The sequence below is a fragment of the Pelodiscus sinensis genome, chromosome 13 (assembly GCF_052426305.1).
Source record: "Pelodiscus sinensis isolate ZL-2025 chromosome 13, ASM5242630v1, whole genome shotgun sequence".
NCBI lineage: Eukaryota > Metazoa > Chordata > Testudines > Trionychidae > Pelodiscus > Pelodiscus sinensis.
This window is the reverse complement of record NC_143064.1, coordinates 10,357,621-10,385,566: the sequence shown is the minus strand read 5'-3', so window position 1 is coordinate 10,385,566 and position 27,946 is coordinate 10,357,621. Positions and strand designations below refer to the sequence as shown.

At 41.0% G+C, this 27,946-nt stretch overlaps 1 long non-coding RNA gene across 1 annotated transcript; it reads right to left on the bottom strand.

Moving 5' to 3' along the window:
• Positions 1-3,351: 3,351 nt before the first annotated feature.
• Positions 3,352-26,940, bottom strand: LOC142831303 (uncharacterized). The gene is made up of 4 exons (XR_012907026.2): positions 26,810-26,940; positions 19,903-20,058; positions 5,217-5,335; positions 3,352-4,716 (listed from the first exon to the last, which is right to left on the bottom strand). It is a non-coding gene; the product is annotated as an uncharacterized LOC142831303 (long non-coding RNA).
• Positions 26,941-27,946: the final 1,006 nt, after the last annotated feature.

Here is a 27,946-nt window from a genome sequence, read left to right as displayed (position 1 = left end):
GGGGCTACCTTGAAGGGTAATTCATGATCCTAAATGGTTATATAAAGTACAGTAATAATGCAAAACAATAAATATCCTTTTTGTATGTGGAGAGTCACCTAACCCTGTGCAAGTGAAATATAACGAGAAGCCAAGAAGTACTAGTTAGGATAGTGGTAGAAATGTAGCCGTGTTAGTCTGGTGCAGCTGAAACAAAATACAGGACTATGTAGCACTTTAAAGACTAACAAGATGGTTTAATAGGTGATGAGCTTTCGTAGGCCAGACCCACTTCCTCAGATCAAATAGTGGAAGAAAATTGTCACAGCCATATATACCAAAGGATACATTTAAAAAAATGAACACATATGAAAAGGACAAATCAAATTTCAGAACAGAAGGGGGATGGATGGGAGGGGGAAGGGGGGAGTAAATGTCTGTGAGCTAATGATATTAGAGGTGGTAATTGGGGAAACTATCTTTGTAATGGGTAAGATAATTAGCGTCTTTATTCAAGTTTGCCTGTTTTTTGTACTAGTTAGGGGCATTCTACAAACCTGCTGCTTTCCCCAAAACCGTGCCTGTTCTAAAAATAGAATTTTTACTTTTGCTATGTCCAACATGGGCTCCTCTAGCTAGTCTGAGCTCACTAACTTCCAGAAAAGGATCACCTGGCTTATCCCAGGATATGAGCTTCAGAAATTCATACACTGAGATGCTGGTCCAATTTTTGAAAGGCCATAATGAATGCAACACAATTCTTAAGAATAGAACATAATAAAATTCCAAATAAGACACAGAGGAAGTCAGAAACCTTTTATTCCTCTTAGTCCTAGAGTTTTAACATATAATTATATCAATTTATCATATAGCTAGAAGACTTACCCAGCATTGCCCGGATCCTTCAGGGCAGGTTTGAATGGGGGGAGGGGAGCAGGAGCCAAGGCAGGAACCTTGGGGGCATGGAGAGCTCAGGGCAGAAGGCTGAAGGCGTAGGAGTTAGAATGGGAGTGTGAGGAGGCGCTTGGGGCTGGGGATGTGATGGAGTGTAAGAGTGAGGGCAATTCAGGGCAGAAGTTGGAGGTGCAGGAATTAGGGCAGGGGATTGGGAGGAAGGGTAGCTTGGGGGAAGGAGGCTCAGAACAGGGGATGGGGGTAGCTACCAACTTCTCCCCGGGAGTGGTCCAAAGCATAAGACGGGGGCTCCCTGCCCACTGGCTGGTCCCTGGTATGGGGGCAAAGGCTGCACACCCCACCCTCTTGTTTCTCCCTGGGCCAGCCAGGGACAGGGGCCTATGCACTGTCCCCGGGGTGGGATGAGCTGCACACTCTGACCTCCAGCTTTTCCCCAGGCTGGCTAAGGGTGGGAGGACATGCACAATGCTCACTGGCTTGTCGCTGGGGGGCTGGGCTGGGGGAGGACTGAGGCACACAGGGAGCCACGTAGGCTAGTCCTATTGGTGCTCCCCCATCCTGGCCTGGGGGAGCAAAGGAGAGAGTCTTGCCAGAAGCACCACCAGGGTCAGCCTGCATCGGTTAGGGGCAGGCACACTGTGCAGCCCAGTTGTACTGAGAGCAGGCTGTGACGCCTCTGATATGGTGGGGCTTTCTGCCCGCCCAATCCAGCAGAGCCTACTCAACCCCATCCAGTGTGGCCTACTCATCCCCTTCCAGTCAGTTTCTCTCTCCTTCCCCATACTGCAAGTTCCTCCCCCGCAACGCAGTCTGGCAGGGCTTTCTCCTCTCCCCCACCCCCATCTGGCGGGGGCATTTTCTCTCATCCCCATTCCAGTGATGTGGAATGGGCCACAGGTGGGGTGGTCACTTACTCATTCTGGTGGCTGGCAAGATGTGGCTGTCCCTAGTGGCACTCTGCAGGACAGTGTCCCTCCCAACAGACCATTCCCTTTCTATGTTATGGAAAACAAGTCGATTCCAGGCACTTCCCATTTTCCTGGCAAACCAAACTCTGACCGTTCTTTACGTTAGGTGACGAGGAAGTCGCATACCAAATTTGGCAGCCCTAGCTCTTACTGTTTAGGAGGAGTTCTTGAACAAACAGACTCACAGATGGACAGACAAAGAGATGTACATTTCTAAGATAGATAAATAGATATATAAAGTCTGTGGTATATATAAAACTAATTAATTTATATAACTTATAGTTTCATTTTTAAACGTGGGTTTGCAGACAATTTAGAAAAGAACTTGAATAAAAAAATGAATACCTTTTAAAAATGTATCAACAGACAACCAATTTTCATAGAGTCATAGAATCCTAGAACATTAGGACTGGAAGGGACCTCGAGAGATCATTGAGTCCAGTCCCCTGCCCTCATGGCAGGACCAAATACTGTCTAGACCATCCATGATAGACATTTATCTAACCTACTCTTAAATATCTCCAGAGATGGGGATTCCACAACCTCCCTGCAATTTATTCCAGTGTTTGACCACCCTGACAGTTAAGAACTTTTTCCTAATGTCCAACCTAAACCTCCCTTGCTGCAGTTTAAGCCCATTGCTTTTTGTTCTATCCTCAGAGGCCAAGATGAACAAGTTTTCTCCCTCCTCCTTATGACACCCTTTTAGATACCTGAAAACTGCTATCATGTCCCCCCCCCCAATCTTCTCTTTTCTAAACTAAACAAACCCAATTCTTTCAGCCTTCCTTCATAGGTCATGTTCTCTAGACCTTTAATCATTCTTGTTGCTCTTCTCTGGACCCTCTCCAATTTCTCCACATCTTCCTTGAAATGTGGTGCCCAGAACTGGACACAATACTCCAACTGAGGCCTAACCAGTGCAGAGTAGAGTGGAAGAATGACTTCTCGTGTCTTGATCACAACACACCTGTCAATGCATCCCAGAATCACATTTGCTTTTTTTGCAACAGTATCACACTGCTGACTCTCATTCAGCTTGTGGTCCACTATAACCCCTAGATCCCTTTCTGCCGTACTCCTTCCTAGATCCTTTCTGCCGTACTCCTTCCTTTACTGCAAACAATGTAATGGTATAATTTAAGGACTACTGGTAATGTTAACATAAAATCTGAATGATTATACATTTCTACACCTCTCAGTGGATCTATAGTACTCAAGATATTTAATATTGCATGTTTTGGCTTTCCAAGAATACCCCATCTTTCACTTAAAATTCCAAAGGTCCTGCACCTTATGTCACTATTTACCCTGGTGCAAACGGAATATAAAATGGTGTAAAACACTGACATTGTTATTTAGTGTTTTACATTTACCTGTTGTGAGTGGCTATTCATGATTCAGGGAGCAGAAAAATTAGATATAGTGAAGAAATTAATTAAATACATAAGAAATAGCAATGCATTGTTGTTGTTATTGTTTCATTTCTTTCCCACTTCTTAAGAACTCCAATTCAAAATGCCAATATTTGTAACATTTGGCCTTAAACATCATCTGTGACCCATAGGAACTCATCAAGGATAAAAGTCTGCTGAAGACATATGGTGGCTTGAAGAAATGTGTATTCACCGTTTTTATTAATGGGATTAAAATGGCATCTGTACCACAGCTTCAAAATGGTGCCTGGGGCTCTACTGTCCCTATCTATGCTGAGTCAGTCTTTACACTTGTTCTATGTTATTAAACACCATAAATTTCATTAATGAAAGGTGTTAAAGACTGAAGTTATGTCTTGCAGAAGTATGGAAGGGTCAGTCAGAACCTTGAAGTATTTTCAGTTTCTTAAACCTTTGTGTTTAATGTACTAGAAGCTTAAAGAATAGATTTTTAAAAAATTAATGGGGGAACATGGGGATTGCTTCAGTTTTTGTCACATTAGAGTCAATTTGTTAATGGATAGAACATCTGATCCATATTCCTGTATCATTCCAAATGTCAAACATTCTGCCATGCTCAGTTTGGCACAGTATGAATTAAAAGAATAGATTATATATTTTAAAGAGCATCCAGAGTCTTATATCACTACACAGCATGAATATGAGAAGAGATGTTCAAAAACATGAATGGAACTCAGGCTGTTTGATCGGATAGATCCCTGTTATTAGGCAGAGACACAGAGATTAATATGATGCTGTCAGGAGAATTGTAATCTGGCCCATTAGAGTCATTACAAAATGATTCCACTTAATAGGGACTTTCATGGTGACGCTCTATCAGTCATTAATGTGTTGCTATTCACACGCTACTAGCAATAAAATACATCTCTCAGTCTCAGAAGTATTGAAAAGCTTTGGTTTATCTGCATCCTAATCTTTAATATTATTAAAACTTTGGGCTTTGTTCAAGTTACTGCGGTCAAAGTTCCAGGACCCTACATTTACACTCACACTGGGTTTTAGCAGCAACAGTATGAAGTGTGTGATTTTGTGAAATACATTTCTAGGCTATTAACAAAGATTTGAAAATACATTGGTACACACGGGAGTCACCTAACACTCCCTAGTAATCCCTCTCTGTTGCCAATGGAGATGGTCTCTCAGCTACTTTATCTCAGAGAAGATATTTATAAGACACTGTCCGGTTCAGGGCCTTGTCCTTGGCTTTTGTAATTTTGCAGCATAGAAGCAAAGCTATTAATGATGGCAAAAGGCATTAAAAAGGCAATGGTCTGGATATCTTGGAATGTCACCTGATGTGCTAAAGATACCACTGAGTCCACCTTTTCTGTCAGCATGGCCCTTCTTTAGCTGGTCTTGCTGAGCGCGGCTCACCTGCCTCTTCCAGCCATACCCAACTGCAGAATGACACAACCATGGAGATCAGCTCTGGGAAGACTTGCCCAAGCATCCACCTCCCTTGGAGTAAAACCAGAAAATTATATTGAACTTCACCTCCTCCCTCACTGCAGTGGAAGGTATGCATGACTTCCACCTTCCCTCAGTTAGAAGTTAGTGTGACAGAACCAGTCCTGCTGATTGGCACACACTCATGGAAGGAAGGTATGCTGGGAAAAAGAGGCTGCATGGAGGGTGACAGTGAGCCTCAGAGGCAAAACACGATCTGTCAGAAGTGCAGGGCACTTGGGGCACCCGAGAGCTTTGCCACAGTACATCAACTGGGTTATATTATAAACAAGGAATGCATTTTTAAACTACCAAAAGGTGAATTTTAAGTGGTTAAAGGATTAACAAACAGGAAAAAAACCAAACAAACAGATTACTAAGAAAATAATACAAAGCATGCAAACCTAGCTCAATTTACTAAGGAAACTAGTTACAAATAATAATTACTTACCCTGGATATTGCTTTGAGTAGAGTTCTTCACAGGCCAGGTATCTTTTTAGCTTGGGTCCACAAGTTCTTCCCATCTCCTTCCATTCCAGTCCCTTGTTTTCAGGTGTTTTCAAGTATTTCTATGGATGGTGAAGCAGAGGAGAAACAAACTAAAGCACCTTCTTATATAGAATTTCCATAAGGCTTGATTCTCCCCCCTACCAGTGGAACAGTTCAGCAGTCCAAGATGCAGGTTAGTACCATGTGATCAGATCACCTGACTCTGTAGTATCACTGCCTCAATGTGTCAATAACCACATGGAATGTCTTAAAGGAAGGCCAAGCCTTTTCACAGTCCATTCTCCTGGCTGATGGGCCATCAGCCCCTGTCTGGCTTTTCCACTGTAGTGTCTGAAGAGTTAATGATGGGTATCACCCACAATAACAAAGTTGGAATACAAATACACGTTCAGTAGTTCTAGCTTCAGATAAAAAATGATACATGGCACAAATTGGAATAATCACATCCAGTAAATCATAACCTTTCCAATGATATGTTACATGAGCCTTCTCTCTCAGTTATGCCATATTCCTGTCATAAGCATGCTTTCATAAATAATATGGAACGTCATGTTACAGAACTATTCCTGACGTCTTGAGAAGTATGCTACTTTTACAGTTGCCCAAATCCAGTATCCTCAGAGCATCTATATTGTAGACTGAGCGCTTGCCCCACATATCACTCCCCAATATCTGATTCTGCTACTAATTATTATTTAAATTATGGTTGCTCTTACATGTTCCTGTACAGACAGAATACAGAAAGATTGCCTGTGCCCCAAGGAGCTTACAAGCTAAGTCAAGTCAGAGGGCAGGCTCTGTCCGTTAGAGTGTCACAACTGGCCACAGTCCAAACTGAGACTGATTTAAAGAGTGAGGTGTAATAGGGAAACAATTCATGAAGGGGCATTTAAACCCAGACATGCTTCGGATAAATATCACTCTAGCTGAGCAAAGCTCTTAGGTTACACCATGTGATAGTATCTATAGCATGGCCAGGAAAGTCACCAGCCATGTCTGTTTAGAGAGAGAATCCTGAAATCCCTGACTGACGGCAGACTGGCTGGTGGGCTGCTCCAGACCAGAGACTCTGGGAGACCATGACTAGTTATTATTATAGCCTGAGTGAGACCCTGACTACTGATAGTCAAGGCTGCTGCTGAACTATGAGCCTCTGAGCCATGGCTTTCAGAACTGCCAAACACGCAGCTCCCCATGAACCCGCCTAGTGAGCTGTTGAAGAGCCATACCAACAGAATCCAGATTACTGTCAGAAACAGTTCCTTGTAGAAATTTCCTCAAAACTGACAGTCCCACGGAATGTTCCCATTTCAATGAATGGACACAATTCTGATGAAAAGCTGATTTGTCGGATTTGTTCTGAGCAGCTATATCAGTATGTTTGGGACAATTTAGTACTGAAGTTCCTTAGAGGTCCAGATTTTAAAATGCTCATGCTACTGCTACTGGTTTTAAGTGGAAGACACTCAGATAGTATAGTGATATGTGGCAGTAAAAAACCATTGCATAGATAGCATTGCTCACAGCTAAGATATTAACTTGATCGCTCTCATGCAGAGCTACTCAATTTTTTCTCAGGGGCACTTATGACACTTTTTAAGTTCAGCGCATTGGTTCACTGCATAATGATTTTTGCAAGGTTCAACACTTTAAAATGACTGTGACAGAACATTTTATATGGCAGAATTAACTACCACAAGTAACCTTAGATAAGCTTCAGCACAGATGAACATTAACTGCTCCATCTTGCTCACTTAGGTTTTCCTATGCTAAGAGGCCATTTTAATGTTATATATAATCTTATGCTTTAGATCATAAGCAAAGTTAATACTTGGACTTAAAAATCATTTGCACTAGCCCTCTGAGGATTACATGTCAATGATGTATTATTTAATGCTTAAAATTGAGGCTTCAGAAATGAAACAAATTCTATTATCAAGACAAGCACTCGAGCGTCATGTAGATACTGATGAAAAGTCATTACTCAACTTAATGAAGCATGATAAAAGTCTTACATCAACGTGCTGAAACACAGAACAGCAAACTTAAACAAAACCTTTTGTGTAGTGCTTACATCTGAATAACAATTTGAAGATATATCCTTAAGCAAAATCTACTTTAAACTACTAGAGTGCTTGAAGAAAATTAGATATTAGCTGCTGTGCAATTCCCCTGTGTTATTACAGGGTCACTCCATAAACCCTGTAAGAGGAATAGCAATAACAATGATGATTAACGTGCCAAAATGAAGGGGTACATTTGGACTGTGCTTGTGGCATTATTATTAGAGTTGTAAGAATGGTGGTTTCAGTAAAATAAGCTCATGGATTTAAGGAGGTTACAGCCACTCACTAACCATGCTGACAGCCATATTTTAATCGTGTTAGGGATTGGTGGTGGTTCTTACCATAAGAAAGATCACTGTAAAGTATTGCACATGTGCTCTGGTTTTGTGTCCTAAATTCAAATTATCATCAAAAGACAGGAGGTCAAGGATACTGATTTCTCTAACCATCAAGTCGATACATCGGAGAGCAAGTGACAAGGTAGAGACATTAAAAGTTATATATAATGACATTTTTAAGGCAAAATGGACTGAAGTCTTCGCTGAGGTCAGCTAGTCCTTTAATAATCTAAAAGGTATTCGAACAGTCTAATGTCTGGGTCAATGTAATTGAACTGAGAGAGATGAAAGGGGATATGTGCATTAAGAAACACTATATAAATTATACAGGTTTCTTTATCATCCTCCAATTGAAGTCCACAGCAAAATTCCCATTAGCTTCAGTTGGACTGGTGATAGACCCTAAATCATCCCTGAGTTGAATAATGCCTGCAGTTTCAGCCTTTTATGCCACCAGTTTTATGAATGGTAACCTGGCAGACAGTAGTGAACTGATTTAACATACCTTTCTTAAGAATGAATCTAGGAAAAATACACTTCCTTTTATTGCTTATCCTCACAGAATAGAGCTAAAGCCACATTACTCTTATTACTTTATCATTCTCCATGGCATTGGCATAAAGTAGATATGCAAAGCAAACATTTTTAGTGACCAGTGCTGTCTCCCATAAATCCATGGGCAACTCCCATTGACTTCAATGCAAAATAAGCACAGCCATCCTGGGTCAGACCAAAGGTCTATCTAGCCCAGTATCCTGTCTTCCAACAGTGGCCAATGACAAGTGCCCCAGTGGTAAAAATCAAGTTATCCAAATGCTTCTCATCCATGTGGGCACTAATAATACTGCAAGGTGTGACTTGGAGCAGATAAGGAGTAATGACAGGGCTCTGGGAGTATGGGTGAAGGAGTCTGAAGCTTAGGTGGTCCTCTCTTCAGTCCTTTCTATCAAAGGTAGGGGCCCAGGCAGAGACAGGTGCATCCTGGATGTGAATGCCTGGCTGTGAAGATGGTGTCGCCAGGAGGACTTTGACTTCCTCAACCATAGGATGCTATTCCAAGAAGGACTGCTAAGTAGGGACAAGGTTCACCTTTTGAGGAAGGAGAACACCATATTTGGATTCACACTGGCTAATCTAGTGAAAGGGACTTTAAACTTGGTGCAATGGGGGCAGGTGACCAAAGCCCACAGTTAAGTGAAAAGCATGGAGACCTGGGAGATGGGTCAGAAATGGGAAGGAGAGAAGGCTATAATACCAGAAATAAAGGTGGGGCAAGGCAGAATTTGGGGGGAGGGGCAAAATCAAATCAATATCTTAGATGCCTATATACAAAAGTAAGGAGTAGGGGAAATAAGCAGGAAGAACTTGAAGTACTAATAAACAAACACAGCTATGACATAGTTGGTATACACTTGGACTGAGGTGGAGATGGACATAGGAGACAGACTTGTTGAGAGTCTCTCAGTTAGGTTAAAAGGGGTTAAAAACAAAGATGACATCATGCTAGGGGTCTATTATAGATCACCTACCCAGGCACAGGAGGTGGAGGAGGCTTTTTTTAAACAAACAACAACATTATCCACAGCACAGGATTTGGTGGTGATGAGGGACTTCGGTTATCCAGACATATGTTGGGAAACTAAAACAGCAGGGCACAGATTATTCAATACATTCTTCGACTGCATTAGAGACAATGTTTTATTTCAAAAGGTTGAGAAAGCTACTAGCAGGAAGCTGTTCTTGATTTAATTTTAACAAATAGGGTGGAACTGGTTGAAAATTTGGAAGTGGAAGGCAGCTTGGATGAAAGTGATCATGAAATCATAGAGTTTATGATTCTAAGGAAGGGTAGAAAGGAGAACAGAAAAATAGTGACAATGGATTTCAGGAAGGCAGATTTTAGTAAATTTGGAGGGCTGGTATGTAAGGTCCCATGGGAAGAAAGTCTAAAGGGAAAAAAAAAACAGAAGATAGTTGGCAGTTTTTCAAAGGGAGATTATTAAAAGCCCAAAAACAAACTATTCCACTGCATAGGAAAGACAGAAAGTATGATGAAACCATTTTGGCTTAACCAGGGGATCTAAAATGATCTAAAAGTCAAAAAGGAGTTGTACAAAAAGTGGAAACTAGGTCAGATTACAAAGGAAGAATCTAAGCAAACACCACAAGCATGCAGGGGCAAGATTAGAAAGGCAAAAGCACAACACAAGCTCAATCTAGCTAGAGACATAAAGGGTAACAAGAAAACATTCTACAAGTCTATTAGGAGCAAGAAGATGACCAAGGACAGGGTAGGCTTAGTGAAGAGGGAGAAACAAAAACAGGGAAACTTGGAATAGCTTAATAACTTCTTTGTTTCAGTTTTTGTCAAGAAGATTGATAGTGAAGGGATGCCTAACATAGTTAATGCTAGTGGAAATGGGGTAGGTTTAGAAGTTAAAATAAAAACAGAAAAAGTTAAAAATTACTTAGAAAAGTTAAATATCTTCAAGTCACCAGGGCTTGATTAAATGCATCCTAGAATACTCGAGGAGCTGATAGAGGGATGCCGAAAGAACACATCTGCTTTTTTGGAAACCATTTTTTGGAAACTTTTTTGGACACGTTCCCTGGGTGTTACCCCAGAAAAACTCTGCAGACTAGATATAGCCCAAGTCAACTGGCTGGAGCCAACTGTTGATTTTTCGTTGCTGTGTGGCTATATCCATAATGTCAGGCTCCAGCCCAAGCAAGAATGTCTACACTGCTATTTTTAGCCCCATAGTGTGAAACACCAGCTCTGAGACTGGCTGCTGTGTTGTTGGGGGCTTGGAAGGGGTTGTTCTTGCTTTTTGGCAGAGGCTTCTTTGCAGTGTAGACATACTAGCTATGTCCACACTACAAAGAAAAGTCAGAAAAAGAGGCTTTTCTGAAATTTGGCACATCTACATGGTGCCAAATTTTGGAAAAACCTTCTCTTTCGAGTCATCCCTTCCTCCTTGTGAAATGAAGTTTACAGGGATGGCCGAAAGAACACATCTGCTTTTCCAACTTTGGGGGGGGAGGGAGGGGATGTGTTCCTTGGACGCAGCAGTGTTTTCCTGGACACCTGCAGTATCCTAGAAAAGAACTGCAGTCTAGATGTAGCCACCCTCAGAAAGTATCACTCAGTTATGGGTGACACCATAAAACCCTGATAGAGACAGGGAGATTACTGTGATTTACCATCAAGGACTGATCCTTGGAAGTGTCCTACATCTGCAGAGAACTCCTGGATGGCAATATCTCTCACTAACCTTCAGCAACTAGTAGCAGAGGCCTGTGAAGAGAAGCTGGGTCAGTCTTTGAAAGACTACAGTCGTGATGACCCTCAATCAGAAACATTTAAGTGAGTGCCTGAGGTTTAGATACCCAGTCTGTGAGCCATAGCTGCAAACATTTCAGTTTAAAAAATACATATACCTTGGATTTTTTAAGGTTTTGGCTTTCCAAAAATTAATTTGGGTACCAGCCAAAGGTACTGAAAGGCAATACAGCAAAAAGTGACCTTGTTCTCCACAAGAGGGGTGGAGGGAATATGTTTCTTCCTGAGCCACGCTAGATCCAGACTAGCTTTCCCTGTCAGACAAGCAGCTCTAATTCTTGGACAGTATCCGCCTGGCCTCCATTTCCCAGAATTTGAGGCTCCCCTACAGATACATGGTACAACTCTGAGTAAAAGAAAAAAAACCTCACCCAGAGCAACTGCCAGCATTATTGAAGACAAATATTTCCCATTTAATCATCATCATAATCAACAACCATGAACTCAATGCTCGTTGGTGTCTGATACCTCCCATCTTTCCCTGTCCAGTGCAGAGTGGCGTAATTTCTGCAGACTAGCTCCGCACCAATCTACTAGATCATTTACCCATTCTTTGTGGGGTTTGCCTCTCCTATTCGAACCATCCGTTATGCTGAATTCCGGGGTCTTAAATTTTTGCTCATCATTCATTCTGCAGATATGCCCGAATAGCTGTGCGCTATATAATAACTACCTCAGTTGATAACAACTGTAATATGAATAACACAAGTTGCTATTCTATTTTCTTCCTTTACCCAACTTCTTCCTATTTTAGTATCTGTGTCTAGTCTTTTGACATTCAAATCTATTGCTTCCATTGAATGAAACTGTTGTGTATTATACAGAGGGGCAATCGGTTTTCTCATTTAAATGGTATTTTAAAAAAATGTGTGTTGCAATTTGAGTTTATATTATTCTTTCTTCCAAGACAACTCTGTGCAGACACTTCAATGTTCTGCTAAAAAGCAGCCAGTGAAACTGTTCACTCTCCCCTTTCTACTCCATCAAACACCCAGTCAAGCATGCAATCAAATAATGGAAAAGTTACTATCCCAGGTAGTTTCTATACCATGAAAAGTGAGAAAGACCAATGCTACTATAAAATCCACTGTGTTAGAACTGTTTGTAATTTTTTTCCCATCAAAATAGTTTTGTTGTAAGGGTGGCGATAGTGGTAGCTGTTTTAATGAAAAATACTTTTTGACCAGAATGGGGGGAAAAAATCAGAAAGCTTTGGCTTTGGCTGTAATTTTCTTATTTCCAACAAAAAAACCAGGTAAAAAGTTTCAATTTTCTATTTTTAAAAATAATTTTAAAAAAATCAGAGAAGCAGATGCATTTTTTCGGCCTCCCTGTAAACCTTGCTCTACGAGGAAGAAGAGATGTCCTGAAAGAAGCTTTTCTTTCTGACATTTGGCCTAGTGTAGATGAGCCAATTGTCAGAAAAGCCTCTTTCGGAAGAAAAATGGAAAAAGATATTCAAATTGCGTATCTTTTTCCGATAGAACTTTGTAGTCTAGACTCATTCATGGTCTTCCTTTCTTTCTTCTTGCATTTTCTGGCTTCCATTCAAGAATGGTATTTGGTAAACATTTTTTCTCCATTCTCAGCACATGCTGTAGCCTCTGATGTCTTTTGTGGATTATTTCTAAGAGCCTTGTTCCAATAATTTTTCTAACTTCATTTGTCTCCCTACCTCTACATGTTATTCCCAATATTCTTCTCAGACATTTGCAATGAAATACCTCCAGCTTTTGTGTATCTTTCTTGGTAAGTTGTCATGTCTCACTGCTATATGTTATGGAGGTGATAATGTTCGCTTGTGTGTTGAGGGAGATATTTTTGTGTTGACGGATGTTCTTAATTCTTACAAATGCAGCATTTGTCTTCTCAATTCTTCTTCTTATTCCCTGGGAACTGGTACCCTCTTGATTGATGGTACCTCCAAGATATATGAAATAGTCCACCTTCTCCAGTTTCTGTTTTTCAGTTTTGATTTCTATCCCTGTAGTTCCCAATTAACAAGACTTTTATATTTCTTTGCAATGAATCTCAGACCTATCTTCTCATCACTTTTTTTTAACTTCACTTGTGCATTTTTGTAATCCAGAGGCATCTTCATTGATATGAGTAATGCTGTAGGTAAAGTGTAGATCAAATAGCTATGAGCTATTCCATTTTAGGCCACGCATATCATTGTCATATTTCTTTAATCCATAGTCGATGACCAGAATGTACAGAAAAGGAGACAGAACACATCCCTGTCTTATACCTGTTGTGATGCTGACAGGTGTTCTTAATCCATTTTCCATTTTAATGCAGCATTTGGAGTGGACATGGAATTCCTTGATAATGTTAATTAATTTTGTTTGAATTCCAGATTGTTGCACAATTTTTCATATTGTTGCTCTGTTTACACTATCAAATGCCTTTTGAGATTCCTCAAAATTAATGACAAGACTGCCTTGGAATTCAATTGTGTTCTCAATTATCCACCAGTAATTATCCAACCCCAAATCAAAAAGGAGGCAAGTTGGTCAACGATGTGGCTTCCCATCAACCTAAAAAAAAAGAAATCCTAGTTGCAGAAGCTACTCTCACAAACACATATCATGGCCCAAGGATGATGGAAAGCATTCAGAAGTGCACGTGATAGTGGGTGATAAAATCCATTGGAAAGTCACCCATTTGATGACGCACATTCTGATGGCCAAAAAAAAAAATACATCCATAGCTGCCTCCAACCTACCCCAACATTAATCCTAGTCCAGGAAATCCAAACATACCAGGCCCAGACCCCATCAAGACCATCCACAATTCTACATGACCCCAATCCTAACTTGAGTTTAGTCCCCAAAATGCTCTCCAACTATTATGTTACCCTGTGAACGTCAATCCTGTGCCAACCCTGAGACTCTCATTTGAGCAGTAGCATAACCCTAGCCCAGGACTCACATGAACCCAGTCATAACTCTAGCCCTGCAACCTCCACCAACCCCCCTCTCTAATTCTAGCATGGGACCCACAATCATCCAAAACCTAAATCCCAGCTCAGGGTGCAAAAGCAGTTTGAATCCAAACTACCCTGAATCTTCTAATTGGTCCTAACATTAAATATAGCCATGGGCTCTCAAACAGACACAAATCTAACCCTAGTCTCAGATCCTAATGTGGTTCTAATCTCAATCTTGTTCTGTGGCCTGGATCCCCCATCTATAACCTAATCCTAGCATTAAGACATTAATATTTTGGGGGTCAGAAAATGCCAATTAGTCAAAACCAAAACTTTAGGGAAAGGTTGATTTCAATGAATAGCTCAACTCAAATTTTGAAAAAAATATTTTGAAAAATGTTTAGAGATTTTAAAATGAAAAAAATCCAGTGTTCTGGTTCCAAATGACTTCATTTCTAAAGTTAAGCTCATTATAATAAAAGAGTAATAATGGTCAAATATAAATGTGTTTAAATTATCTAGTGAATTGACAAGAACAATTGCATTTTTGTTTGCTCGTATAGCTATACATACGTAGACCTCGTGAAGGGCATGTCTTCACTAGGAAATTATTTCAAAATAACTAAATTAAAAAAATAAAAACGCTCAAAACAAAAAAATAGAAATAGCATGTGCCTACTATGGGGAAGCCTCAAAATTAGTTTAAGGCAGGCTCCATTATTGTGAACTCTAGCTAGGGCTCATCCACTGACCTTGATATTAACTTATCCCATAGAATAGCTCTATTTTTCCTCCAGGTCCCCTAGCCTTAAGCAATAAGCCTTTCAAAACGTTTTGCAAATCCCCAGTTTAGCAACAAATTGTGAACTCTTATTCACACTGGCAAGTAGCTTCTTACATGGTTTGTCCCACCAATTTTAATAGTCCTTTTCACATGATTAAATGCTTGTCATTATGTGTAAGGGATTCCCAATCTGGCCCTAAACCTCTAGTTTACAATTCACTGTATCTGACAATAGTGCCAAATTAAAGCATGAATTAAAGGATGGTGACTAAACAACCAGACAACTTCCAATTGATTGAAAGTGACTTCCTACAGCAGCCCTGAAGGCTTAAAATTCCACCTGCCCAGTGGCTGGTTATCTGGTTTATGGAGCTGCATAACTGATGAGCAGAAGGGGTCTAATTACTTGGTTTAGAGGTTTGGGGAGGGGGGGAAGTGGCCATGTAATTTTCAGACAGGAAATATATAACTTTTCCTCAAGTTTTCCCAGAAATTCCTCATGCAGGCTATTTTCCCTTCATTTCATATAATACAGATATCGCCACTATTTATATATAAGAAACCTGAATTTTGCTGCTTTTAAATATTTAGAAGGCTTAATTGTATTCATATTATACTTCCAGTATTGTAGCCCAAATATGTGGTCAGTTCTGGGTATGACCTTTGGAGAGATTCCAGTCTTATCTAGTTCCAAGCCATCTTACTGTCAGTATCATTTTTTTCTGGTTGATGATATTCACCACAAACAATGACATAATGCAGACCCACCTATCATTCAACTTGTCCTTCTTTTATGGTTTGTTTCTATTCATCAGCATCCACTGTTCATACTCAGCTCAAATCTTTACCTCAGGGTAATCACCTGCCCCATTAAACTGGTGTCCGATAATGGTAATCTTCTTTACACACACAAAATCCACACGCTTGTCAACAAGCCCCAAATATTTTAAATGATTAGCGTGTCCCAGTTTTCATGGCATCACTTTTATTTGGGGATTTCCCCAGTGAGGCAACTTAGGTCAAAACATTGTCAGAGCATATAGGGGTGATAACAGCTGAAAGATATTCCACTGCCATGCTGAATCCTGGTGGGGAGAATTGTGTACTCACTACCACAACAGAACCCGATCGCAGATAAAGTCTGTTGCTGTTGGCATGGTGTGGAACAGAGAATTTGATTTTAGGATTTACAAATATCCCTCAGCCTGAGGCAGATCTTTCACCGATGTCAAATAGGGGCTCCTATATCATTGAGAGAGAGCAGTTATGACTGTAGCGTAGAGCTGTGGGCAAGGTCAGACTATCAGTGAGCTTGCAGGACCAATGCTATCACAAACATTTTCATTAGAACAATTTCAGACTTGCTTGTATTTTACAGTTCTCTTTAAATACTCCTTTGAGGATAATCCAAAGAACTAAAAAATTAAACACACTGGGCCAAATGAATTCCGTTGGATTTCAATGGAGTTATACGTACTTACACCAGGGCTGATGTTGTTTCACTAGGTCTGACTATCTTACTGCACTACTAAGATTTACAAAGTTTTTCATTGCTATTTATATACTCAGGAACCTCTATAAGTGCTGGGCAATACATTAAGTCAGAGCCGGCCTTACGCACATACAGAATACACAACTGCATGGGGCACCTGAAAATTTGGGGTGCCACTGCGTCTTAATGTCCACTCACCTGCCTGTTCCTATCCCTGTTCCATGACTCTGCTTCCTCTGAAGAGGATCTAGTTAACTTAAAAGTGAAAAGAGCTATTAGCAGAACACTGAACCTGTGAACGCCATTCATATGATAATAAGGCCATTTAACAGCCATTTCCTAACCCCAGGTATATGCTGTCAGTTTCTGAATTTGCTGTGTTAGGGCTTGTCTACACTGGCAAGTTTTATCATCACAAAACCCTTTTTGGTGACAAAACCCAGACATCATTCAAATTGCAACCTGACAAATTGCAACAAATGCCTAGTTTTGGTGACAAAAAACTTCCACCTCCACTTTTGTCTCTCCCCCTCCCTTTGCTGTCAACAGTCATGCAGTGTATACTACAGTAGGCTGTTTTTAAAAGTTTACTGAACTCCAGAATGATTCCCATAATGCCCGATTAACCACTCTGGTCAGTGCTTTGAACTCTGCTGCTCTGCACCCTACATGCTCCAGGAATTTTAAAATCCATTTCCTGCTGGCTGGCTCAGCGTGTTGTGCTCCTCATAACATCTTCTCAGGGAAACAGAGGTGGCTATTGCTCAAGATGCTCTCCTCCTAGGAGCACCCCAGAGCTTTTTGATCCTATCACGGTGGGGAGGTGGTGAATATACAGTACATCGCTCAGTCTCAGACATATGAACCATGTGTGGTTTATTTGCACCCAAATCTATTGCAACTCTGTGACAGCTCTATGCAATGCCACTTCATTGGTGTCCATGTCCCTCAGTGTCATCCGCATGTGCGTATTCCTCTGATACTAAGTTCATAAATGGGTCTGCTACAATTTGCAGTGTTCTAAGCACATCGAACACAGCATAGAAGAGACATCTGTGACCCACGATTTCTCACGGGTCACAGATTTCTCATGGGTCATCCAGCAGATGGTGGAGTGCACAGCAAGGATTGTCACAGTTTGAAATGGCGCGAAAGTCAGTCAGATGCTCCAGGAAGGCCGTGAGGCAAAGAGGTGGCTCTTGAGACTTTTTATGTTCCCAAAATGCCTGGCACAACATTGGCATTCCCACAATGCCTCGTGAAGGAGATGCCAGCACTGTTGGAAGCATACCCACATTGTTTTACTCTCTCTCTCGATGGGGGAGCTATTAATGTAGCTATGCTATACCGACAGAAAGGAAGTGTAAATATGACCTAGCAACTTTCTTTTTGGTGGCTCTTGTGTGTTGACAGTACTTTCATCACCCAAGCTATACAATATAGACATGGCCGTAGCCTATAGGACCTGGGTTTAAAATTTGCTTTAAAAGTATCTCATCAGTGTGTTGCTGAAGATCATAAAATCACACCTCTAAAAACTGGTCCCTCCCCCCAGCTGCCATTGGGCCCTACAAGACCTAAGGACAGGCCCATACTAGGTGTAAAATTATGGCCTCACTGAATTTGGCCACTGATTTCAATGTGACCAGGATATCACCTCATGTTACTAACATGCTTATAATTAAATAAACTCATCTTTCCCCTTCATACCCTGTTACTCTTTCTAGCTTTGTACTGTATTTACTTCTACTCTTTTCTACTTGTCTTGCTTCTCTGTTATCTACGTATCGTTAAAATCTTGCTTTGTATCAACTCAGGACAATTTCTTGCTTTATATAAAATTGAAGTAGAGGTTTAAATGGATACAATTCCACAGCTTTTGTTATCTTGGTGGTCAGACTGCACAATCTAATAACCCCATCAGCTTTGAAATCTATGAAACTCTAAATGCTTCATTTAGACTGATCTGTCTTCAGCCATTTCTATTCCTGTTCCTACCCCACTCTGCCTTGCCATGTGGTGATCTCCCCTCCCTCCGCCCAATACACAGGGAAACTCGTTAAGAGCCATACTGTGGCACATCTACTCAGGATGATTGTACTTTACTTTGTATTTTGTAATTAATACCAATGATTCTTTCCCCACTCCTCTCCTGCGTAATTACTTCAACTATTATAATAGGGTACGTCTAGACTACATGCCTCTGTCGCCAGAGGCATGTATATTAGGCTACCAGACATAGGAAAATGAAGCGGCGATTTAAATAATCGCCGCTTCATTTAAATTTACATGGCTGCCGCGCTGAGTCGACAAACAGCTGATCAGCTGTTTGTCGGCTCAGCACGATAGTGTGGACGCGCGGGTGTCGACATCAAAGGTATGTGTCGACCACCCAGGTATGCCTCCTGGGATGAGGTTTACCTGGGTGGTCGACACATACCTTTGATGTCGACACCCGCGCGTCCAGACTATCGCGCTGAGCCAACAAACAGCTGATCAGCTGTTTGTCGGCTCAGCGCAGCAGCCATGTAAATTTAAATGAAGCGGCGATTGTTTAAATCGCTGCTTCATTTTCCTATGTCTGGTAGCCTAATCTACATGCCTCTGGCGACAGAGGCATGTAGTCTAGACGTACCCTATAGAGAGTAGAGATCTCTTTCTGGTAGGCACCACATGGAAAGATGGGAGAACACAGTATGGCTGGAAAAGATGGTGCAGATTATTAAAGTTTGATCCTCCAAATGATTATGCACCTGTCATTCCCAAGGACACCAACAGCAATCTTATACATGCAGTTGTAGAAATCAGGCTTCTGAATGTTTAAGTGACAAAGACTTGTGTGCAGCAGTGTGGTCTAGCAGACAGAGAACTGCAGAGTAGGAATTGTGGATTCTATTCTCAGCTCTTCCACAGGTTAGCTTGATGAACTTTGGATAAGTCATTTCACTCAGTTTCCCCATCTAAGGATGAAAAGCCCTAGGTATGAACAAAGTATTATTAGAATAGGAAAAGGAAGAAAAAAGGAAATTTGTCAGAGGCAGAGATTTCTTCTCTAATAAAGTAGTCATGGAGCTGGAGTTGTGTTTGTTTGTTGTTTTTGTTGGTGGTGGTTTCATTATATATAATTACATGAATAGTAGAAAAGCTTCAGGAGGGTAGCTGAGTTAGTCTGTAACACGAAAAACATAAGTTTTTCATGAATAGTAGAGAAGATCAGGTAAAACGATAATATTAATTAAGTCAGTGTTCCTGAAATTGCTTTTGAATAAGATCCGTTTAATCAAAATTCCAAGAATAAAATTACTGAGCTTAAAGATTAAAGGTCAGGATGAATTTCTAGAGACAGTAGTTGGAGGAGCACAAAGAAAACAGGAGCCAAGCATCAAAGTTCAAAAATTGCCTCAGGAGATGATGGCCATGATGACACAGTGGTTATGCTATATGGCACTAAATTGCACTGGCATTTTTGAGGGACTGAATGAGAGCACAGATTTTTTAAAAATTATCTAGACACACAATTGGTGAAATGTTCGATATTACCACACTGATATGCCACTTACTTGTGTGTTTCAATTGAGTGAATTATGCTCTGAAGTATTAATGTTAAGTATTCAATTCCAGAAGAAATTGTACAGCAAAACTGTATTTTTAACCCAGAAATGGTTGCATACCTCATTCATAGTTTCTGCACATCCACATATTTCTTGTCCTTATTTTCATTCTGGGCTTTTAACTGCTGCTTTGTAAAGCTGGGCCAACATAGGTATCAGAACTGTGATGTGAGAAAATGTTACTGTTGAGAAGCTCAATCCAATTGAAACTGGGATCTAATAATCAACAAGAACAATCATAAATAAGCAATTACTAGTAAAGGGAAAAAATATTCTACACACAAATACAGAGTGTGGACAGCTAAATTCAATGCATTGATGCATTTTCATTTAAAAAAATTAAAAAGGATATATGAGGACACATGAGCTAAAGTCACTTCAAGCAAGTCTTGAAATGTGTACTGTCCCATAGTTTAGATCGCATGTTCCCACAGGACTATAAAAGACTGTAAAACCACAGCCACCATCTTGAATGTTTGCTCTTGAGAAGCAATTACTTTTGGTTTAAAGCTCCACAAGATTGATTCTTGCTAAAAACACCCATATTTGTTGTGCTTTGCTCTTCTAAAAGTGTATTTAGTCACCTCACCTCTTTCCAGTCTGTCAAAATTGCTCATATCTAAATAATCCCTTTTGCTTCTCACTTTGGCTATGCTGCTCCCAGTTGTATCACTTTGCTAGATCTCCCTTGTGCCATGCAACAAATGAAAGTTTCTTGTCCTTGCTTACAAGACGATGCATTGCACCACTTCGGCCTACATCAGAGAATAACTTGATTTACTTTCACATTACCCCAGTGACACACATACTCAGTCAAGGATACCACTCTTTCATCTCTTTCTTTCATGGATGTCCTTTCCCCTTCAGTGTGGAATACCCTCAGGCTACATCTACACTGAGGGTTTTTTTGCGGAAGAGGAAATGCAAATGGAGTGCTCATTTGCATATCTTCTTCTGATCCTTTTTGCGGAAAAGGTTTTAGCGATAAAAAGCCCTGTGTAGACAGGGCCATTTGTTGGAAAAAAACCTTTTTGCACAAGATCCCTTATTCCTCAAAAAATGAGGTTTACAGGCTCTTGCACAAAAAGGTTTTTTTTCCCCGACAAATGGCCCTGTCTACACAGGGCTTTTTGTCACAAAAACCTCTTCCGCAAAAAGGATCGGAATGAGATATACAAATGAGAGCGCGAGATATGCTAATGAGAGCTCCATTTTCATTTCCTCTTCTGCAAAATACCAGGAGTATAGACGTAGCCTCACTGAACCTCCTGATCATATTGTTTTTCTGCATGCAAACCCCTCCTACTAACTCACCTCTGCCATAAAGCCTACAAGATGTAAAGAGGAACATAAGTAACCAGTTTAAAACAAAGGAACAAGCCAAGATGCGCTTATGTGGAGGCCTTGCCGAGGAAACACATCACTATTCTTCCCTCCTCCCTGATCCATCTTGTTATGAGCCTTACTTGTAAAGATGACATCAAAGCAGAAATTATATCAAACCAAGATGGTGTGTTCTGTGGGGCAGGTGTTACGTCATGATGTTTTTGTGTCCTCTAATTATGAAAATATTTGGGAAAACTGTGTTAAAGACTAGGGATTCAGCTCTTCAACAATTAGCTCAGAAAATTCCTGCACTCGAGCAGGAGCCTGGGATAGTCAGCCCAAGAAGAAATCACTTCTCTGGGCTGCTAAAACTAGGACACAAATGTGAAAAGGATGAAAACATTTAAGACAAAAGCACAAGGTGAATCCAAAGATGCAGGGCAATGGGCACTGTGATGGTCAGAAAAGGCAGTTAGGAAAGCTTGTTTGCTCTTTACAAGTCTCCCACTTTGTGGCATATATATTTTATCTAATCTAATATGAGCTGGAGTTGAGTGAGCCAGAATCTGATGTCACTATAGACACAAAACGTGAAAATGATGATAGAGCCCTGCACAAATATAAAATGAATATGTGCCTCTGCAAAGATGATCTGCTTATATCCCCATCCATATCTGCAGATGCAGATATGATATAAAGCAGATAGCCACAAATTTGCAGGGTTCTAGATACAACATTTGTCTGCGCATCTGCATCCATATCTGTATCAGCAAAAATGAGCCATGGATAGCCATGGATTTGCAGGGCTTTAATGATAGGTCACAGAAATTTGTGTATTGTCAGCCATCAAGTAGTAAATCATTCTATGTTTCTGGGGAGAAAAACTGAAAACCCTCACAACACTGCAGATGTTCAAAAGCAGTGTCCCTAACACTCATTTATCTTTAAGAATAAAGAGATATGAAAGTAAGACAGGAAGCATAAAAGGTAAACCAGTAAGGTATTAAGAACAAGAGAGTCTTATCAGTGTCTATATGAAAAAAGAAAAGCACCAAGTACATTTTTGTCTTAGGAAGGTCATACATACATATAAGAGAGCTGTTTGAGAGACAATAACCATGAGGAGTGTGAGGATTTTCTACTGGGAAATGAAACTTGATTGATTATAAGATGGTTATTTAAATACTGTTCGTTAAACTTGAGTTCACCTTGGCCATTAATGATTTTGAATAAATACCACTGGTATTTCAATATGTGGAGTGGTTAAAGTCAAATGGATACATTCAAACTCTGCAAAAGCGACGAGGAGTCCTGTGGCACCTTATAGACTAACTGAAGTGTAGGAGCATAAGCTTTCGTGGGCAAAGACCCACTTCGTCAGATGCATGTCAAACTCTGATAACTCTAATAATATTGCTGGGTTTAATTGTGATTTCTTACCTATTTAGGCACAAATAATAGATATGGTCATTTTTTTTGCAAACTAATTTTGTGAAAATGGCTGTGTCAAAAATTTGAATTTTCACAGAAAAAAATAGAACAGGGAACCAAAACACAAATTGTTTGGGAAACATGGTTTTTCAGCACTGATTTTTAGCTTAAAAATCAAAGATGATAACTAACAAAATTGCCAACAATATTTTTCAAAACCCAACAGGGCTAGTGGCAGATAGCTTTTCAACCTTCAGTTTTGTTTCTGAATAATTTTATTTTCTTTTAATTGTGGGACATTTTTTTCCTGTGCAAAAATGACATTTTTAAACTAGTTGAAAAATAATTGGAAATGATGTATGCATTTGTTAGAAATAAATACTCAAAACTAACAGCTGACCATTGTTGAGACCTCACCAAAGAGCATTTTATTTCCATGCCCAATCCAACTCAACATTTAAACATTGACAACTCCCCTTGAAATTGAACACCTATCTGCAGGAAATTAACTAAAATAGATTATCTCTGAAATGCCATGTTTTAATTCATACTTTTCTCGATTTAAATGCTTTGGTGCTCATCACCTTCAACATACATTGATTTCAAAAGCACATGAAGAAACATAGTAACTCATAAATGATGCTCAGCGGATTGTAGGACCGAGCTCTTCTTGGGTTTCTTCAATTTGCCTCCCTTAAAAGCTACCTAATCCGTTCATAAAAATATTTTCTGTTGCAAATGTAGCCTCCTTTCTCTAATTCTTTTAAATTTAGCTATCCTTTGCCTTTGTCAAGAAATAAGATGGAAAGCAACAACGGGGGGGGGGGGGGGGCGGAAAACAGACCTAAAAGCAGGTCCAGCTAGAGCCTGTTGAAAAGCCGTGGACAATTTATTTGAGAAAAACTGCAGTTTGTGCTGACCCGAGCTATTCCTGATTTTACCACAAATAGTTATAAAACAGACAGAGAAGACAGGAGTGCTGCTGATACTGTTGCCTGCCCCAACTCCACTTTATAACATTTAGTCCAATGGTTAATGCATTCACATGGGATGTGGGACTCAGGTTCAAATTTCCATTCTTGAACAGATCTGAAATGGCCTTTTTAAATTCACCAAAAATTCTGAAAAACTGCAGAGTCAGCTTGACCAATACTGATATTTTCCCCATTTTTTCAGAAGTCACATCATCCTTTCCTTCTCAGGGCTAATTCCTTTCATTACATAACTAAATGAAATGCTCTTCTATAGTCCTTCTCCTTCATCTCCCAGTCACCACCTGAAAGCAACTCCAGCTCTATTCTGGCTCAGGGAAGGCTAAGGGTCAGGAAGCCCTGGTCTACACTAGGGAGTTATTTTGGAATAAATCCCCTTATTACAAAATAACAAGCAGAGCGTCCACACTACCTTGTTTTTTCAAAATCTGGACTCACACTTTTCTTGGGGAATAATGCTTATTTCGAAATTGCTATTTAGAAATAGTATTAGATCTTCCAAAAAAACTTCTTCCGAAAAAGAGCATCCACACACAAAAGCACATTGAAAAAGTGATCTGCTTTTTCGAAAGAGCATCCACAATGAATGGACACTATCTTGAATTTAAACTGTGATTACTGAGGATGGAGTGGCCACCAGGGCACCTGTGCTTTTCCCTCTTTCCTCTTCTTTTGAAAGAACTTCCTCTGACCCATCCACACATGCCTTTTTCCAAAAGAGCTCTTTTGGAAAAAGGCTTCTTCCTCGTAGAAAGAGGATTACCAATTCCAGAAAAAACTCTGTTCCTTCGATTGACTTTCAGAAGAACACAATCGCAGTGTGGACATAACTCAAGTTTTGTTGGAAAAATAGCCATTTTTCCAACAAAACTCTGTAGTGTAGACCTACCCTTGTGTGGACAAACCGGTGCTGCTAATTCAAAATAATTGTCCTCCAGAGGCCTCTCATGGCTGCACTTGTGACTGCTCTTTCCACACCGGCCACTTATAAATGCTGTGGCACCCACAATGGCGACCACAGTGCACTGTGTTTGTTTGGCATCCCGTGAGGGAGGAGGTAGTAGAGGAGTGGCGTGTGAGACATAGCCATACAGAGGCTTCCGGGGGCTATAATTCTGCGGCAGGCTCCAATAAGTGTGGACGCGCCATTTTGAAACAATTCTGAGTAATTTCAATGCCCCTAGTGACTAAGACCTCCAGCCAGATTCAATGGGCGCTGTATTGGGGAAGGGAAAAGGGCACTATTCATCTGGGCTGCAGAGAGCAATAGAGAGCCCTCCCTCCCCCCAAAAGAAAAAGGGTATGTGGCATTATCAGTCACTGAAAGTTTTTTCTTGTAAAAATTGAAACATTAACATTATTGCTGGACTTCCTGCACTTCATACTGATGCAGGAGGACTCTTGGTACGTGAGCAAAATAAAGGAGGGGAACTGGGGATAAATTCCATGAGGAATGGACTGTGGTTTACTTCATGTAAAGCACTACATCTGCAAGACTCTATAACAAAGCACCCAATATTCTCCTGAAAGATCAATTTCAAAAATTCTACTACAGCTTTAACTGAGACAATTTCATTCAAGTAGCTAAGCAAAATGAATTTTTGGACCAAGCAAGAAAATGCTTCTTGTGAGGTAACAACATTATGTTCTAAATTAATTTATATCTTTGCGGAAGGGAACAAATATATGAAAGAAGGCAACAGATAATAGTGTTACGGGTGACAATGTTACCTGACTTGACATTAAAAAGCAATATGCTTTAGCTTGCATAAATGTTATCAGTAGTGATGCTTGATGAGGAAGGCTTACTCATATGTCAGTGACATCAGTAGTTCTGATTATCAGTCTTGCATGAAATGGATTCTTCACATAAGCAGCATTTAAATGGCTTGGATAATGGTGTGTTTCCCCTTTTTGTCCTGCCAATAACCTTTGGTAGTGGTCATAAACTTTCAAACATACATTTGAAATGACGGAAATGTTTCTGCTTATCTGATCTTTATCTTCCAGGTATTTATTAAATGTGAAACTTCATTGTCAGTTGTTGGCCAAATACAGCTTTCCTCACATAAGCAAATCTACTGAAATCAAATGGGATTACTCACGTACGGAAGACAAGTAGCATTGGCCATCTGTCTGTGTAGTAACATTTAAAAGTTCCCATTGACTTCAGTGGGGGCAGAATTTCAGCTCATAAGTGGAGTTCAAGATGAAACTGAAATGCTAGAGAACTCCTTTGTGTCAGGTTATTGTAGCACGATACTGGGGCAGGCTGAAAATTTTCTGTTGAATCTTTTTTGATGGAAAAAATGGCCATGTCGATTTAGTGAAGATTTTCTCTGACAGCATTGGCTTTCCTCAAAAAACAAATATTTTTCTTTAAAAAAAAAAAAATTGAAAACAAACACACTTTCTCCTCCAAAAAGTAGGGGTGGGGGGAGAATCTATTTTCAGACCAGCTCTAGACAGTCTGCATAACTCATTTTAGCGTGCTATATAGGCCTGATCCCAAAGTCATTGAAGTCAATGGACCTTGGATCTGGCCCAGTTTTTTGTCAGATCAGCATTCTTAAGAATAATGGGATGAATTCTGAGCAATGTTTTAATCATGAGTATAAAAGAAATGTCCCTTCAAATGACTTAACTTAAGGCAGTGGATTAGTTATGGGACACAGAGCCTTTAGTCTCTAGGACCAGGGGCAGATATAGGGCAGGGTGAGCAGGGCGGCCACCCAGGGCCCCATGCTTCAAGAAGCCCCGCACATGCACGATGGCAAAGGGGGGCCCCCGCGAAATTGTGCTGCCCTGGGCCCCACAAAATGGTCATCTGCCCCTGGCTAGGACAGTGGTTCAGATCTCTCCCACATTGTTAATGAAGGATGATTTAGATTGAGAAGTGTTCAGCAGCGGATGTAAAATTTGTTGCCCCAACTCAAGTTCGCAGTGGGCAGCTGCTCAGAAGTTTAAAACAGCAGCCCTCCCCTAAAAAGACAAGGGAAGAATTGTATTAGCACAAGAACAAAATTGCCCTTCACCCTCCAGCTCACTGTGAAGGCATATTCTTGAAGCTGTGCTGGGGGGGCTGTGTCAGGGTGCAGGCCCCCCCCACCGTGCCTCAGTGCTCCCTGACTGTCCTCATCTAGCCCTTCCAGGGCAAGTTACAGTCTATACGGGTTGCTCATCATTGGCATTGGGGTTCTCTCTACTGCCCCACTTACCTAGGCTGCATTGTGATCCGCTTCTGAACCCAGGGCATTGCCTCCAGCCCCTAGCCAGGGGGAGTCTTGGCTGGCCCTCTCCCAGCCCTAGCTGGCTATCCCCAGCTGGTCTCCCTCCTGGGCGCTCCTGCTTCCTCTGCAGTCAGCCCTTCACTGCCTTCTCCTCAGCGAACTGTGCTTCTCTATATAGCTGCTGGGTGGGCCCTCACTCGCCCTAACGGCTTCAGCTGGCCTCTCCAAGCCAACTGTGCTGCACTACATAGCTGCCAGCTGGGCTCTCACTAGCCCTAACAGATTCAGCTGGCCTCTGTTCCCAGCCCCGGCTCAGGGCCTGAATCCTGGTCTTAAAGGGCCAGTGCAGGGCAGGCGCCCTGTCACAGGCTGGAACAAATTGGGGATGCTGAGAGCCAAAGAAACAAACTGTACACCCTGCATAGGATGGAAACCACTTAAAACCAGGGGGTGCAGCAGTACCCCAGAATCCCTAATTCTAGCACCAAGACATTACTGCTGCTGGGAGAAGGATTTTAGCCAATGTGACCCCTTTCATGAGCTATACTGTACGTATTCTCTCTAAAACTTGGCCTTGCATCCCACTATCATTTGCTGGAAATGCTCAGTGAAATGGCCAACATTCATCTTCTTTAAAATAAACTTAAATCAAACCAAATGTCAGCCAGGTGTGTCTGCCAAAGACACGAAGAGGATGGCACTGCTAAGGACATGCAAGCAGGCTGCAGCAGTGATGCTAGACTGGTCCTAACGAGCTTTGCAGCGGTAAAGATGTGTCGATAAGAAAAAAAGAGCCCAAGAGTATGTTCAGAACGCCACTCTCAAGGTCACAGGTGTCAGTGACCAGGACGTTTGCCAGACACAGACCCAGTGGCCTAAGAAAGGAGTTAGGAACCAGGATTCAGATCCCAGAGTCAGACGCAGGTTAGCTAGAGCAAGACAAGGGAAAAGTAAGGCTGGATCCAGTGCTGGAACTAGCAGACGTTATCAGAACCACAGTGAGGCAAATGTTTTGAGCAATCATTGAACTTCTGCTGCTTGGATCAAGAGCCTGACGGTTGACTTTTCCAGCCCATCAGGTGGTATAGCCACTTAGGCAGCCTACTACAGGCCAGATGCACCGAT